The sequence below is a fragment of the Rattus rattus genome, chromosome 2 (genome assembly GCF_011064425.1).
Source record: "Rattus rattus isolate New Zealand chromosome 2, Rrattus_CSIRO_v1, whole genome shotgun sequence".
Taxonomy (NCBI): Eukaryota; Metazoa; Chordata; class Mammalia; order Rodentia; family Muridae; genus Rattus; species Rattus rattus.
Genome location: NC_046155.1, coordinates 187,205,592 through 187,223,054, shown reverse-complemented (window position 1 = coordinate 187,223,054; position 17,463 = coordinate 187,205,592). Strand labels below are relative to the sequence as shown.

The 17,463-nt window shown below is 49.1% G+C and overlaps 1 protein-coding gene and 1 pseudogene across 1 annotated transcript in view; both read right to left on the bottom strand.

The window, feature by feature from the left end:
* The window catches only part of LOC116892813, a 63,480-nt gene extending 56,660 nt beyond the window's left edge, over window positions 1-6,820 (bottom strand). Inside the window, exon 1 of the mRNA XM_032894691.1 lies at window positions 6,724-6,820. The gene's annotated coding sequence lies outside the window, so the exon portion shown is untranslated. The remainder of the gene's footprint in view (window positions 1-6,723) is intronic.
* Window positions 6,821-11,859: 5,039 nt separating this feature from the next.
* LOC116893509 lies at window positions 11,860-13,903 on the bottom strand (annotated as a pseudogene).
* Between the last annotated feature and the right edge of the window lie 3,560 nt (window positions 13,904-17,463).

Here is a 17,463-nt window from a genome sequence, read left to right as displayed (position 1 = left end):
TTTCATTTACACAGTGAGGGTAAACATTGTCTCATTAATCTTTTGTTCCAAGTACACATGCACGTACGAACACACACACACACACACACACACACACACGCATGCACGCACAGTCACTATGTAACACACATTTCTTTGAGGGCTGGATCACAGACAAGGTCAGAACAGATCCTGCTTGAGGAAAGGAGGGAAACCAGGAAGAGGTAGGAGAGCAGGTGGTCGGGGCCCAGGCAGCTTCAGGGAACTTCACAGCACACGAGTGCAGCCTGGCGTTAATTAGCTCTGGAAACAAAGCAGGCACCAGAAACGCAGAGCCCGCAGGGCTAAGCAGAGGCTGCATCAGGTAGTGTTACCATGGCGAGATGGCCATAGCAAGGAGGGATCAGGCACCAGATGTCTGTCCCCGATTTTCTCCTGAAGCTGAATTCAATACCTAAGGTGAATCTGAGCAGGAGGGGAAGTGTGCCAGCCCCTCGGAGACCAACAAGATACCGACGACGTCATCTGTAGTGTGTGTGCTATGATGCAGCATCCCAAGAGAGGCCTGCTGCTGTGTTGCCATAGCAACATCTTCCCCAGCCTGTCACCATTATCTCATCCTGCCGCTTCCTTTGGCTGTGAAAACTGGCTGCCATGCTGGGCAGAGCCCCGCCCCCCACAAACCTCCAGCCCTCTTACTCCCCCCCAACCCACCCACCCCTAAACCCCCCCCCTGCAACCTCCGGTTGTCACCACCACCTCCACAAGACAGGTGGGAAGGAAGGCTTCTCAAACAGGGCTACACAGGCCCAGCCCTAGCAGCTACAGGGTTTTCTGTCTTGTATCAGAGACTGGTCTAGAGACGGGAGGGGGGTGGCAGACACGATCCTGCTTCCTCAGTGACAGCAGAGCAGAAACTTGGATCAGGGCCCAGCAGAAGATTCAAACCAGTTCCCCTGCAAGTCAGCAATGGTGAAATGAAAGAAAGGAAGAAGACCCGGGTGATTCAAAGGCTCCAAGGAGAACAAAGGCCACCCCTCGCGAACACCGGAGACAGCTGCAGGCGCGCTAGCGCAGAAAGGGGGATTGGCTTTTGGATCAGAGTCAGGCCTTCATCCACTCTCTGCTTCATGCCCGCAAACACATTTGCATGCCGATGTTTCGGTCACTGAAGGAAGAGAACTCAGGTTCTTAAAGCAAAAGCAACAAATGAAAATGTTTAAGCAAAACAAGAGCTGCAGCTGCGCCTGCACCCAGACCTGTGGGCTCTGCGTTGCTGCTACACTTTCCTTTCACGGAACTCTGAGTCCTTCTGTTACAGGATCTTTGAGTGTGACAGCTTGTTTCGCGGCTTAGATGGGTTTAACACAATGAACGAGGAGGGCTCTGGAAATGCAGTGGCCACCCAAGTCACTCTGAACGAGAAAACACTGATACACATAAACGTAAAAATATTTCAATGATTTATTCTTATTGTGTGTGCCCTGGCATTTTGCCTGCGCGTGTGTCAATGTGAGGGTGTCAGATCCCCTGGAAGTAGATACAGGCAGTTGTGAACTGCCATGTAGGTGCTGGGAATTAAGTCAAGATTCCCCTGGAACAGCAGTCAGGGCTCCTAACCACTGAGCCATCTCTCGAGCCCCCAAATAAATATATATTTTTAAAAAGAGTAGCAAGAACTGCTGGGCGTGGTAGCATGTGGGTTTAATTCCAGCACTCGAGCGGTAGAGGCAGACAGATCTCTGTGAGATCAAGGTCGTGAGTTCAAGGCTAAGCAGGTGAGCGAGAACAATGGAAGATCCAGCAATAGTTTAAGGAGGCAGAGCGGCAGGTCCCTACAAGGACCCTGGCTGGGTCCCTATTGTGCTCAGTGCATGAATCTGGATGGGTAATAAAGTAGGAATATTCAGGCTTAGCAAAATCCTATCACAAAGTTTTGAGAGAGAGGGAGAATCAGGAGTCGAGAAGAGTAAGAGCTGGCAGTCAGCTATAGTTATCTGGGTGAGGGATTTTAAAAATCTGGTGGAGCACATCTTTAATCCCAGCGCTCACTCACGAGGCAGAGGCAGGCAGACCTCTAAGTCTGAGGCCAGCCTGGTCTACAGAATGAGTTCAAGACAGTCATGGATGCACAGAGAAACCTGTCTCAGAAAACCAAACCAAACTAAAACTCTGAGCTAAATTTACAGAGAATTGAGTTATCCGGGCACTGTGCTCTCAGGCCCACTGCAGTTCTTGCATTCAGCTCCTTACCTAATTCCTCAGCGTTTGGGACCCAGCTTCTGCATTCACGATCTGTGCAGAGTTCATGGAGAAAGCGTCTGCTAGTTTGCAGATATCTCTCCCCGGGGTTAAGCTTAGAGCCTCTGCCTGCACGGAGTTCACCAGACGAGCTCTGCCTGCTTAGGAGAGGTGTGTAAGGTGTGTGTGTGTGTGTGTGTGTGTGTGTGTGTGTGTGTGTGTGTGTGTGTGCGCGCACGCGCACGCGTCTAGGGTCCTCTTATCCTAATCTGACTGCCAAAAAAGGAAACTGCCTTCCTCAGATCTCTATCACTTTCCCTTGAGGTCAAGGACTCTCAAGACTGCATTGAGACGTCAGTCTTCAAACAGGCAAGCTAGTGGCTCCACAGCAGCACCAGAGAGACCCAAGTTCGATCCCCAGAGCCCACATTACCTGGTCTGGGTGCAGGGGTATGTACTACTACCCCAGACCCGGGAAGGCAGAGGCAGGCAAATCCCTGAAGATCCCTGGCCAACCAATTTGACTTACTCAACAAGTCAGGCCAGGGTCAAAACAACAAACACAAGCTGAATGATATATGAGGATTACATAGTGCTGGGGATGTCATATACCCAGATACGTATGAAAACACACAGGAAAAATAGTCAAAAGTATCTCTTATTGAAAAGATACAGGGATGGCGGGGTGGTGATGGCACATGCCTTTAAACCCAGTGTTTGGAAAACAGGGATGGATGAAGGATCTCTGTGAGTCTAGGACTAGCCTGGTCTACAGAGTGAGTTCTCAGACAGCCAAGGCTAGACAAAGAAACCCTGTCTCAAAAAACAAATAAACAAAGGAAGGAAGGAAGAAAGGAAGGAAGGAAGGAAGGAAGGAAGGAAGGAAGGACTGGAAACAACCCAAATGTTCGTCAAGATGTGATTGGATAACCAGGTGAAACAGGGCACCACATGACTCCAGCGAGATCAGCTCTCTGAGACTAGCATGGCCAAAGAGTCCAGATTGAATTGGAGGATTTTTCACATGGAAAATTCTAGACATGCAAACTAAGCTACAGTGAGCAAAAGGCACTTGGAAGTTGCTCTAGTGTGGAACTGAAGGAAGCAGGAGGTGGCACCCCAAGGGACCTGGGCCTGGGGGTAGAAGTGTGTTCAATGTTTCAACGAGGGGAGGTACGTTGCATGTGTCTGAGCCCAGACCTGGGGACATGCAGTGTGTGTTGTGTGATTCCACAGCCCAGAAAGGCTGTGAAAACCAGCAAGCGCCCGTCTTCGCTTCTGCAGGCCCCACACCACTGTCACTGCCTGTTCTCTCCTTCACCTTCATGGCCTGCTCCCCCCGATCCACACTGTGCTCCAGTTTCTACTGCACAGCCCTGGGGACGTGCTTCTGCATCATACCCAAGGCCAAGGGTGGGTCGTACTTACCTAGGGGGCATCAGCATTTAGACCAGAGCCCCAAACAACACTGGACCAGTGTTCAAAAGAACCCCTGCTATGCCTCACCTCCACCCGACTCCAGCCAAGTGTCCCCACCCTAAAACACGGGTGGCGTGAGACGGAGGAGATCCAGCCCAGAGGGTGTGACCATCACCTCCTCAAGCCTGCACATTCTGCTGGCCATAGCCATCTCCGCCTCCCCAGTACTATGTTTGCAGAAGGAAGGTGTTCCTGACTTGCTGTTCCCTGTGTGTCCAGTTCTGTGTGTGTGTGCACGCACTCCCTGTGCATGTGGCCCTGTTACCTGCCCAGCTCGCTCCCTCATTACCACGTCTCTCTCCTCTGTCAGTTGGTAAACTTCACTAGTCCTCCCCATCTGACCTGAGATCTCCCTGTCCCTCCTCTCTGTGTCAGTTGTGTATATATGTGTGTGTGTATGTATATGTGTGTGTATGTATATGTGTGTGTTTCATTTTGCATAAGTTTTGTCTAGAAGTTAACACTACCATGTGTAGCCTAACAGTGGGACTGGCATAGCCCAGACTCCTTCACATGCTTGACACTAGAAAGAACACAGTAAATGTCAGTTGAGTAAAAGTTCTCAATCAAGAGGGAAAGCAGAGGGATCCATCCATCTGTACCCAAATCAGACAGCCGTGAGTGTGTTCAGAGATGCTGCTGGGTCTTGTGGGCAGCAAGGACTGTGGGGTAACCCCTAAGCAAGCCAAGTGTGTTCCCAAACAGATTCTGAGACAGACTTAAAGCTGGGAGTTTTACCTAAGCATGGATCATGCAACAGGCACCTCTCTCTCAGGAGCCAAAGCAGGCAAGCCCACACTCGCACATGTTAACGTCAGTGCCCAGACAGAACAAAGGGGTGCTGTTGAAAAGTAATCTTGGTTTTTGAGACAGGATTTCTCTGTGCAGCCCTGGCTGTCCTGGGACTCATGCTTCAAACCAGACTAGCCTCTAACTCAGTTATCCACCTGCCTCTGTCTCTGCCCCTCCCTCCCCAGGGCTGTGAGTAGAAGCATAAATGCCATATCTTAAAAAAAATTAATCATTTCAATGGAAAATTACAAAGAAAAATAAGACATGTAGGGTTAAATGGGAAAAAAAGATAAAGCCCCAGGAAACGATCCAGTGCATGTGCGAGCCAATTCTCTTGGTCCATTCGTGGAGCTACAGCAGAGCCACACAGGCTGGCTAGTTCTCAAAGCACGAAAGTCTGTCACGTAACAATTCTGAGGCTGAGGCTGCAGGAATAGAATGGGCCACTAGCATGTGGTGATGTCCATAGCTGGGCCGACCCTTGAATGACAGAAAGCAAGAGAGGAGAGGGGACTGTTGAAGCCTCCTCTTACAGGGACCTTGACCCCACTCTCAGGAGGGTACCCCATGGACTGATGGCCTCCCTAAGGCTGGTTTCTAAAGATTGTCTACCTGCAACACCTGGACTTTAGGTTAGACGCATTCAAGGAACTTAAGTAAATGCTTTCCTTCTGTTTATCCTTGGTGCTGTGACCACTGAGCAGTGAGGTGGCTGGATGTGGTGGCCTCTACAGGGATCAAGCACCATGTGGCTTTTGGAAACAGACTATGGAAACTGTGGCATGGAACAGCATGCCTCCCAGATTTGAGGGGTGGCTGAGCCAACGTCGGAATAAAGGCAAGCACAGGAGGTCTCTTGGTTCCTTCCAGTTGTCTAAAATTGGGATACAGGTTTGGAGTGCCATTAAAGTCTGCTCCACCAAGCAAATCCACAGCTAACCGTGCAGTTAGCCTTCAGGCCACACGGGTGCTCACAGGACAGTCTTCCCAGATGTAGCACGTAGTTTTATATCTGCCCCATTTTAAGCAATCGGCCCCTGACCTCTTTGCTGATTGCTCACAAACCAATCGGGAAACAGGACCTTAACATCAAAACCACCCTCTACACATAGACAGCCACCATGTTTGTTCACTGCTTTGGAAGGTGTGAGCTCTACTGTGCCTTTTAATTTCCAACTCTCTTGCCCCTGTAGGAGCCAGCATGGGGCTGCTGCTCCGAGGGACCACAGATGTTTCTCCCATGACATGTGTTGCAAATGTTAATAGCTAGAAGGGCTGCTGGTTTTGTTTGTTTGTTTTGCTACCTCCCTGAGCTTCTTCTTTTTAAAAATTATTTTATTTTTGTGTATGGGTGTTTTGCCTACATGTGTGCTTGTGTACCACATGCACGCCTGGTGCGTGAGGCCAGAGAGGGAGACCAGAGTAAGAGATGGTTGTGAGTTATATCCGGGTGCTGTGAAAACTCTCGTTCACCAGGCTGCTGCCCCTTGGATGCTCCTTTCCCCATGACCAAAGGTGCCATAGACTCTGGGTCTGTGCACCCTTAGAGATGAATCTTCCAGAACAGAGGAAGGAAGAGGTCAAGCGACCCATTGATACATTCTGGGCCCCAGATGTGCAAGAGTCCCTAAGACCCTAGTCCCTCTCTAAAGGGAACCCTGGACAGAGCAGTGTGAGAACAAGAATATGAATCCCAAGAGGAAGATGCCATGTGGGTTTTCCACTGGCAGAGCCATCGAGACTCATTGGCCACACCCGAGCAACAGAGCCTCATCTTCCGAGGGCAGCTGCCTCCAGGATTGGAGGTGGCAAATGGAGTTCCAAGTCTCCCTTGCCTTTCCCTCCTCAGAATGCTCCTACTCCTCCCTCTTCTTCTGACTCCTCCTCTTCTCCCTCATTGACCTGGCCTTGCCACACCACCGGAAGGCACATGTCCTAACAAGGAGGGTCCTCACTAGAACAGGACTTTGATTTCTCAGTTTTGTTGTATCATGGAGTTGAGTTCAATATTTTACACACACACACACACACACACACACACACACACACACACACAATACTTGACTGAAAGGAGTTTTAGCTGTGTTAACATTTACTTGAGCATGTCACCTCTGTGGCCAAGAGCTAGAGAGCAGCTAGGATTCTCTTCCGGCTTCAGTCATGGGACACACGTGTCCCTTCCCTCTTAGATGTAGTTCCTTATCCTCTCTGGCCGCTCTTCCAAGCAATTACCTGTTGGTGAGGGCTTTGTGCTAGGCAGCTTCTCAGGAGAGGCAGAGTCAAGCCCTTGTGGTAAGTGTGGAGGCCCGTGGGCATGTTCTGAGGAGTTAGACCTGTGGAGATAGAACACACTTAGCGCAGGGCAGGCCTAGAGCCCGGCCTATGGCTGTGGGGAAGGAAGAAGTCACCTGGCTGAAGAGAGAGGCTTACAGGTGATGGGGAGGCTGAGGGCAACATCCCCAGGGCTCAGACACCTCCGCTATAGCCATGTGACTTTAATTACTGAGCCCAAAGCCACCTGGCCACAAAGTACAAGTTCTTCACAGGTGAGCCCAACACCTTAGGACACTCGGTCTCCCTGTAGATCCAAAACCTTGTTTGCCAATGGAATTGTTGATCCTGAGTCAGCATTCAGGGTTCTACCCTAGGACGATCTACCCCAGGACGCCCTATCTGCAAGGAGAAGGGCGTGTTCTATCCAGACTCATATCAGCCTCATTTTACCTGACTCCTCACCACTGCTTTAGAGAGGGTTCAGCTATGCAGAAAGTCAGACCACAGCTTTCTTCAGATTGAGAACTAATTTTTCTCTCGGACTTTCCAACTCCTCCCCTTATACTCCAAACATGGAGTTTTCCTTCAGAGTGTATCTCCATGAGGGTTGGAGAAGGAAGAACAGGGTCTACAGGTTACCTGAGTGGATATCTTCAGACAGCTTGTAACAAGTGTCTTAGGAAGTGCCTCATATGGTAGACTCACTACGGAGGCAGGCGACATGCCCTGGTCATCCCCCTAGAGCCAGACGCACTGCCTGCTGGCCTAGGTTGGTGGGTTTGTTGGTTTTTTTTTTAAGCAGCCAGGACTGAGCCTGTCCGTTCCTCACACAAAACAGATGGGAAGAAAGGCAAGAGGCTTGACACTTTCACTCTTTGTCATTAAAATGGGAGTGGGACACACGTGATCACAGAGAATATTCAGGGATGTAATGAAGAATGTTTTTTATATTGGCTTATATACCCCAGGCTGCCCTCTAATTCATCATACAGCCAAGGATGACGTTGCACTCCTGATCTCCTGCTGTATCTTCCCAGTGCTGGAATGACAGATTTGGGACCTCAGAGTGTATGCTGTGCTGCTGCAGATCAAATCAAGGGTTCCGTGCATGTTAAGTAACCCACTCTGTAAACTGGGCTACAACACCACCCCCTGATTTTTCTGCGTCTACATGAAAATTAGAGGGGACAGCAATCTGACACCAGCAGCTAGATTTAATTTTGCAAAAGACACCTTTCCCCACCAGGTACCAAACTACCTACCATCTCACTAAAGCCAGGGCTATTGTGAATGTCCTCACCTCCCAGGCCTGCCACCTCCAGTCCCTAGAGAAATTCATCAGGCCACAGGGCCTTTCTGGACTCACACAGTTGGTGTCCAGATGCCCTGAGTGCCTCAGCTCCTCCTCATATCCCACCCACTTCTACACCAGGGATCTCAGCTGTGCCCACCCAACGAGGCTGGGACCTTGTGGATCCCACAGTCAGACTCACCACGGACTCCAGGACACTTTGTTGTCACAACAAGACAGCCCTGGTAACAAGAGGGCAGGAGTCTTGGTGTGTTCTGCCCGCCCAGTGCTCGGCCTCTGGCCCTATAGCTCTCTCTCTCTCTGGCTCTGAAGAGACTTGAGTTCTCCCAGCTCCAGCTTTCTTGCTCTTCTTGGCTCTTTTTACCTAAGTTCCTTTTCCTGTGGGGATCAAACTCTGGCTCTCAATAGCTCAGCAATAGTTCATATCCGTGCAGAAAAGCCTCTGAGCACTGCAAGCTGCTAACATCCCTTCCACACCCAGTTAGGCTAACTGTGGAAATGCTGTTCATTCTTCCATGGGGAAACGGAGGAAGCAAGCACTTTGAGCTCAGCTCCGCGTTCCTGGGTCCTACCATTCCAAGTCTTGAGCGTGATGTGCTTGCTGTAATCCCAGCTCCCTCAGGTTGTGAGAAGCTTCTTCTCGGGGAGCATTTCCCTTGCCAAGTACTGAGAAGATAGTGCTTGGTGGTCTCCCAGGACCCAGAGTAGGCTCATGTTATGAGGAACACTCCTGGGGCTGGAACAATGGCCCAGTGGGTAAGAGCATTCATTGCTCTTATGAAGGGCCTGCATTCAGTTGGCAGCATCCACATGGTGGCTCACAACTGCCCGTAAGTCCAGTTCCAGGGGATCTAATGCCTCCTTCTGGCTTCCTGACCTCCCGGGCACCAGGGTGCACATGGTGTACACACACACACACACACACACACACACACACACACACACACGCCCTCACACCCTCATGCTCATGCTACCTGACTAGGGTGCCAGGGTCATCTTTGGCTCCTCTTCTGGGCAGTCCCATGCTCACCGCTGAGCCACACCCTGGTCCCTCTGGCCCTGCCCCCTAACAGACTGTACACCCCAGAAAGGGCAAGTGACCCCATGCATTTCCGTCTTTGCCTTCCTGAATGCAGAGTCCTGCAGGACTGATCTGCCTCCTCTTACCTCTCCCAGGCCTCTTCTAGACTGGTGTATGGCTCAGGCCCTCTGGTCCTTTGTCCTTTGCCTGACCAATCTCCACAGGTGTTTAATGGGGGCACTTGCTGCAGTCACCTCCCCAGTGACAATACTCGGAGTTCCTAATTTAATTCCGCCCTGCCCAACGCAGGCTCTAATGAAACCAGATCTGCTTTTCCTTCCCCGGCGACGGCGCATGTCATCTAATCCTATGCCTTTTCCACATTGTTTATGAACTGCTGCCTCTTACCTCACGAACGTAAGCCCTGAAGGCCTCCTCAGCTAGGGATGCATCCAGCTCTCTAGCCCATGCCTCGTTCGTAGCTGTCACAGGGTAAGGAAACAGTGGACACTACTGCCCTTTTCTGTTCCTTTGCGCTGCCTCACTAGTTCCTCCTCTACCCCTCCACCCTTTACAACACTAGTCACTCACCGCAGAGCAACTGTCAGTGGTCACCTCACTGCGTCCTCCTGAGAATCCCTGTGAGCACCCTCAGACCAGGCAGGTTTGGAGATGGTTGGTGTGCTGGCTGGTTTTATGTCACCTTGACACAAGCCAGAGTCATCTGAGAGGAGGGAACTTCAGTTGAGAAAACGCCTCCAGAAAATTGGGCTGTAAGGAAGCAAGCCTGTTGGGAATTCTCTTAATTAATGATTAAAGAGAGAAGGCTCAGCCCATTGTGGGTGGTGCCATTCCCTAGGCTTGTTGTCCTGGGTCCCCTAGAAAGCAGGCTGAGCAGGCCATGAAGAGCAAGCCAGTAAGCATCATCTCTACCGCCTCTGCATCAGCGCCTGCCTCCAGGTTCCTGCCCTGACTTCCTTCAGGATGAACAGTGTAAGCCAAGTTAACCCTTTCCTCACCGAGTTGCTCTTGGTTGTGGTGTTTCCTCACAGCGACAGCAGCCCTAACTAGGGGAGCTGGTGCAGGAGAGGTAGCAGTTCCAGCCCTCCCCACGATAACTTCGTTGTTCAGAAACACAGAGCAGGTCTCCTGCTTTCTTGGTCTTAAGATTTTAAAAGGAAAAATAGTTGTCACTTATGGGTCTGTGTGTCAGGGTGCCCACAGACCAGAAGGCTGCACGGATACCCTGGAACAGGAGTTACAGGCACTCAGTGGATCCAGGGTGCTAGAAACCAAACGTGGGTCCTCTGGAAGAGCAGCAAGAACTCTTAAGCTCCGTCAACTCTCCAGCCTGTTGTTGTTTTGGTTTTGGGTTTTGTTTTTTTTTTTCCAAACAGCATTGTGTATGTATGCGTGGACAACATTTTTTTGGCTGTCCTGGAACTAGCTCACCAGTCTGGTCTCAAACTCAGAGATCTGGGCCTGTCTCTGCCTCCCCAGTGCTAGGATTAAAGGCACACAGCACTGCCACCTTGCTCTCCAGCCTATTTTTGTTTGTAGCCAAGGATGTTCTTGATCCTCTGATATTTCTCCAGTTCCCGAATACTGGGGTTGCAGGTTTGCACCTCCACCCCTGGTGGAGCTTGGGTAGAACAGGTGCTTTATGCATGCCAGGTGAGTGCTCTACACCAAGCTACCTCTCCCACCCAGGTCTACTGCTGTTTTAGGGCTCCTTTTGTTGCAATGAAACACCATGACCAAAAACTCAGAGAGGAAAGGGTTTGTCTTACACTTCCACATCACTGTTCGTTATTGAAGGAAGTCAGGACAGAAAACAGGGCAAGAGCCTGGAGTTCTTACTGGAACCTGGAATTCTTACCTGGAGGGGGCTGCTTATTGACTTGCTCCCCTGGCTTGCTCAGCCTGCTTTCTTATGAAACCCAGGACCACCAGCCCGGGGATAGTATCCCCCACAGCAGGCTGGGCCCTCCCCCATCAATCACTAATTAAGAAAATGCTGTGTAGCTGGATCTTATGGAGACCTTTCCTCAATTGAGGATCCTCCTTTCAGATGACTCTAGCTAATGTCAAGTTGATAGAAGACTAGTCGCAATAACTGACCCCTTGTCAAGTGGACACACAAACACATCACTTTTTTTTTTTTTTTTTTTAGAAATAATACTCTTTTTAAAAAGTTTATTTTTTTTATTGTTTTTGTTTGGGTTGGGGAATGTAATAGAATTTGAGAGCAGGTACATAGGAAGCCATGGGGTCAGATCCCTTGAGTTAAAGGTTATTTATTGTAAGGCAGTCTACATAGATGCTGGGAGCCAAACGCGGGCCGTCTACAAGACAGCCATACTGGTTCTTGAACCGCAGACACATTGCTCCAGTTCCATAATTACATATTTACCAACAATGACTACAGAGCGGGTGAGATGTAATTTAGCATTGTCATGCCAATTTTACTAACTATAAAGATTCCCTTCCCAGCAAATAGAGGGTCTCTATACACAGTCCAGGCTGGCCTTGAATTTAGTGATCCTGCTGCCTCAGCCTCTAGAGTGCTAAGGCTACAGGGACATATCACTACGTAGAGCTAGAAAATATTAATAATATCCACTGACAATGTACCAACTCATACATGTTGAAGACCACTTGCTCATTAGTAAACCGAAGTGTTTTCTCCGATGTGAAATCATTTTGCTTAATTTTTTTCCTTTAAATCCAAACTAGGAATAGGTAACTTTTCTCCTACAAATTAAATTGCTTTATTGCAAACTGCTCCTCTGATTTTATCATCAGTCTGCTCTAAGGATATCCACGTGTTCCATATGCTCACGTGAAGTTTGGCCCACACCAAATGGCTGTTTATCCCAAATATCTGAGCAGCAAACTGAGTTGGTCCTTCTGGAGAAAGTATAGTTGAACGGCCAAGACCACTGGGCAGTCAAAGAGATGACCACATATCCTGAGCATAGACTGGTGTGACTGGGGGACAGCTGATAACTGGATATGTGGCATTACCAGACATCACTGGGCCTAGTCCATTGCTTCTGCCTGCCACAGCGACAAATATAGTAGATATGCCATCCCCTTCAATGTCTGCTTTCATCCTCAAAGTTTCATCTGGCCCTTTATGTGCGGATGTTACTCTAAGGTCACATGGAATCCCAACATCTCCATAAGCCTTCTTACTTTTCTCACAGTGACCAAGGTCAGAGGTTGAACCCATCAGCACTACCTTCCAGAGTTACTTCTTTCAGATCACAGTAACTGTTTGTCTTTCTGCTGGCTCCAATCTCCCGATGGCCATATATCTTCAGGAATCATTTTCTATGACATTGGCAAGGACAATCTCTTTGGTGGTTACATCAACGCCAAATTCAATCTTCATATCAACCAACGTACCATTCTGGGGCAGCCAGGATTTCTCCAGAATTTCAAAACTAGCTTGTGTGGCATGACACGTGATGTCCACTTCAGTCTGTCCTATAGCAAGTCCAGCAAAACAACATTTTGCAGCTCTGAGTTGCTCCTAAGACCACTGTGGGTCATTATTGGTATCATCCTTGACAAACATCTCTACTTTTGGTGGATAAAACTTATACCCCCCTTCACAGCAGGGTTCCTTTTGAGAAAAGATCCATTCAATTGGAATCATTTCACATTGGGGTGCAGTGAAAGCAGTCTCCCCACATTTCTTGGTGAAAGCCGTTTGTGTACCAGCTTCCTCTAACAACTAACGTATGCGGCTGGTGACCTTGGTGGAGATGGGAGCTTTCCCTTCCAGGTGGTTCTTTCTAGCTGCGTTTCCTGCTGTAATCTGGTCCTCGGACTGCAGGAGGACTCTTCCTGGTTTATCTAACAACCCATAGACTTCTTTTGTTTTACCTTCATATATTTTCCCCCCAAGGTTCCGTACTTCAGCTGTCGACGTTATCCTAGATAAACTGGAGGAGCAGACCACGCGGGGAAAAAGAGCAACACATCGCTTTTTAATTAGAACTTTCCCTTTCTCACTTTCCCTAAGATGGAGTATTAATATTAATATCATAATATAAAAATAAGTTTAAAAGTTCCACAAATCTTAAAACTTCAAACACATTAAAAGTTCAGTCTCGGGTTGGGGATTTAGCTCAGTGGTAGAGCGCTTGCCTAACAAGCCAAGGCCCTGGGTTCGGTCCCCAGCTCTGAAAAAAAAAAAAAAGTTCAGTCTCTTTCTCTCTTTTTTCAATCTCTTTAACAACCTGAAATCTCTTTTAAACGTTCAAAGTCTCAGCTGGGAGGTTGGTAGCACACACCTTTAATTCCAGAAGATCTCTGCGATCTAAGGACAGCCTGGTCTACAGATGGAGTTCTAGGACAGTCAGGGCTACACAGAAATGCTATCTAAAAAAAGTGTGTTTGTGGGGGACAGGGAGACAAAGAGCCCCCAACTGTGGGCTCCTGTCAAAACCAAAATTAAGTACTTTCTTTAAGAGGAAAGAACCAGAACAAAGCAAAAGCAAACTTCAACAGGGTAAATAATTCATTGTCCAGTTATCTGGGACTCACTTCCAGTCTTCTGGGCTCCTCTAAAGGGCTTGGGTTACTTTTCTGCCCCCTCCTGCTGTAGCACACAGAGCTTGTCTTCTAAGCTCCGGCTGGCTCCGCTCCAGTGCTGCTCTGGTTCTTGGTGGTCCTCCCACGGCACTGACATCTCCAAAATGCGGGGTTTCTGGCTGCACCTGGGCTGCACTTTCACCAGTAGCTTCTTCGGGATTCCACTCCTGCCTCACAGTGCCCAGCCTCAGCTGCTCCATGACCCCGTCATGCCTTCAAAACCAATACTGCCCGGGTGACTCTTACACTGCCAAGTTCGGCTGCCGGCGCAAGGCACAGCTGTTCTCTTAATCACTGCTAATTTCTCAGCCCCAGCTGCCCAGCCCTGGGGATCCCAGCAAGGGAAAGGTTTCACTTTAGTCGTTCTGGTATCTTGTAAATGATAGTTGATTCTCCAGCCCCAGATAACCAGAACCACAGATTCTTCACCCAAAAGGCCTGGTAAAGTCTTTGCTTCCTCTGAAACTTCACAAGCTGGGCCTCCATTGTCTCTGTCACTCTCAACGTTCTTACCTTCCAAGCTCCTACAGAAAAGTTCACTGAGCTCCCAACACACGACAGCTTTTCTACCCCAAAGTTCCAAAGTCCTTTCCCAACACTCCCCCAAATACAACATGGTCAGATCTATCACAGCAATACTCCACTATCCTGGTTCCAATTTGTCTTTTTTTTTTTTTTAAAGATTTATTCATTTATTACATATAAGTACACTGTAGCTGTCTTCAGATACACCAGAAGAGGGCATCGGATCTCTTTACAGATGGTTGTGAGCCACCATGTGGTTGCTGGGAATTGAACTCAGGACCTCTGGAAGAACAGTTGGGTGCTCTTGACCACTGAGCCATCTCTCCTGCCCCCCCCCAAGTTATCTTACTTTGGGTTTCTCTGCCTGTGACGAAACACCATGAACAAAAAGCAAGTTGGGGAAGAAAAGGGTTTATTCAGCTTACACCTCCACAACACTGTTCATCATTAAAGGAAGTCAGGATAGGAACTCAAACAGGGCAGGAACCTGGAGGCAGGAGTTGATGCCGAGACCATGAAATGGTGCTGCTTGCTGGCTTGCTCCTCCTGGCTTGCTTGACCTGCTTTCTTACAGAACCCAAGACTACCAGCCCAGGGATGGATCCACCTACAGTAGACTGGACCCTCCCCATCAATCACTAATTAAGAAAATGCCCTACAGCTGGGTCTCATGGGGGCATTTCCTCAACTGAAGCCCCCTCCTCTCTAACAACTCCAGCTCATGTCACGTTGACTTAAAATTAGCCAGTGCAACTGCTTCCAGCCCGTTGTCTTGCAATTTAAAACTCCGTCTTTCCTCAGCTCCTCACTTGTCTTTCCAACCAGATCCACAGTTCTCCACAGTCAGTGGAGCCACACACAAGGAAGTGTGACGTACAGGACGATGTCTGCTTCCCCTGGTCACCAGGGTCTGATTTCTTCCTATGCTGGTGTGAGAGTCCACACCATCCCCCCACCCCCTGCAACTGTAACGTGTTCAAATCCCTACCCAAGTGCCTATCATCTGTGGGGCATCAGCATGGCATAGCTGAGGGGCTTCGAATTGCTCTAAAAGGTCTGACAAGGCACCATCTGCAGGAAATACATGCCCCAGGGGGGCATTTAGGGCTGAAAATCTTAGAACAGCATAATAGGTGCTACTGTCCGCAGCGCCCACCTTTCTTTGGCAGTCACCATTTTGTACATGTGAACTTGGGTGAGCATGCATCTGAGGGTCTCTTTAGCTGACATGTCTGCCGTTGCTGCTTCTCCACAGAACTGACACAGGAGCGGGCCTGATCAAAGGGCCCTTTGTCCGAAGTCGCTGTGCCTCAAGTGTGTTTTGTTCCCGAGTGTGATGGCACCACAACCAGAGGATTCAGACAGGGGCAATTGTCTCAGAACTCTTTGGCTTGATTGTCCCCAAACTGCACATGTTGTGGTCAAGTGAGGCTCACAACCTGGGGCAGTGCCAGAGAATTAGACTCCATGGGGACAGAGGATAGCAAGGATCATGTTATTGTGTGCCAGGCCCGGCCTCCACACTTGGGAGACAGCAGGGACAAGGGAGGCTAAGCCGCTGACTGAGGCCTGAGCAATGAGCCAGGTGGTCGGATTCAGGCATAGCCTGGCAGTGTGTGGTCTACCTAGAAACATTGTTGCCAGTGTTCCCTTGCTTCGCTATCACGTTATCAGAGGCTTGGCTTCTCCCTAATGTGTCTTCTAGCAGCTCCCAAGAGGAAGGAGTCCGTGCTTTGAGGACATAGCTAAGTGGCCCCATCACTGCACTGTCCTGTGATGTGAGTAGGAAAGTTGTCACCTGTACTCTCTGAATAACCAATGGCCTGAATTCGATGGAACCAGCCCCCTGCTGTGAAGAGTGAGAAGGATGTGGGGGGTTTGGCCAGGATTCGTTAGTGGGAATACCTTGATCCCTCTGGGCATGTGCACAGAAGGGGCAGGGTGGTCACAGAAGGACGCTGACTGCACAGTTGTCACACTCACAGCAAAGTCTCTCTTTAACTAAAGGTTGGGCCAAGGCAACGAATTGCATTCGAATCGAGGACAAAGAGCTCAGAACGAAGCCTGGTCCCTTTGCTGTGTTATAAGGAGGTTATGGTGACTGTCCCTTGGCATCTCTCCATCCTCTGTGCTGGGATGGAGAAACTCACTAAGGCCCAAATCTTTTTTTTTCTTTTTTTACTATGCCTTCCTTTCCATGAGTTCTGGAGATTTGAACTCAAGTCCTTGTGTAGCCATAAGCAATATCCAATCTCTCTTTTTTTATGTCTTTCTTATTGGATACTTTTTATTTATTTACATTTCAAATGTGATCCCCTTTCTCAGTTTCCCGTCCATAAACCCCCTATCCCATCCCCCCTTCTTCTATGAGGGTGTTCCCCTACTCATCCACCCACCCCTTCCTGCCTCCCCACCCTGACATTCCCCTACAAGGGGGGAGGGGTCGAGCCTTGGCAGGACCAAGGGCTTCTCCTCTAATTGGTGCCCCATAAGGCCATCCTCTGCTACATATGCAGCTGGAGCCATGGGTCTGTCCATGTGTACTCTTTGGATGGTGGTTCAGTCCCTGGGAGCTCTGGTTGGTTGTTATTGTTGGTCTAAGGCCCAAATCTTACTCCATCTGGACTCCAGCATGGGGCAGGGAAGGTAGATGCCCAGAGATGCCACATATACCCCTCTGCTGAGCACTGTGGTTGGCACATCAGGATCTGGAAACAGAGCAGAGTACTCACAGGAGGCAGTGACTACTGGAGAGTGCTTGCTTTCACTGATAAAAGGTTAGCTTCAGTCTTGTGCATATCAGATGTCCTGAATGGGTGACCACTAGGGGCAATCACAGGCAGGATAGTTTTTCAAAAATAACACAAGCTTATTGGTTAGAGTTCATTCGAACACCATCACTGGTAGCAGACTAGAAGGTCCAGTGTGAGAGCATGTATGAACCCATACGCACCACACATATATACATACATACACACATACACACACACATACCAGACACATACATACAACACATACATACATACACACATACACACACCACACACATACATACATACATTTATATACATGCACACATACACATATCATACACATACATACACACACAGAACACACATAATTGCACACACACATATACCACACATATATACAGACACATACACACTCACACCACATATACCCCCCCCACATACACACCACACATACACACAAACAGACACACACACTTAATGTA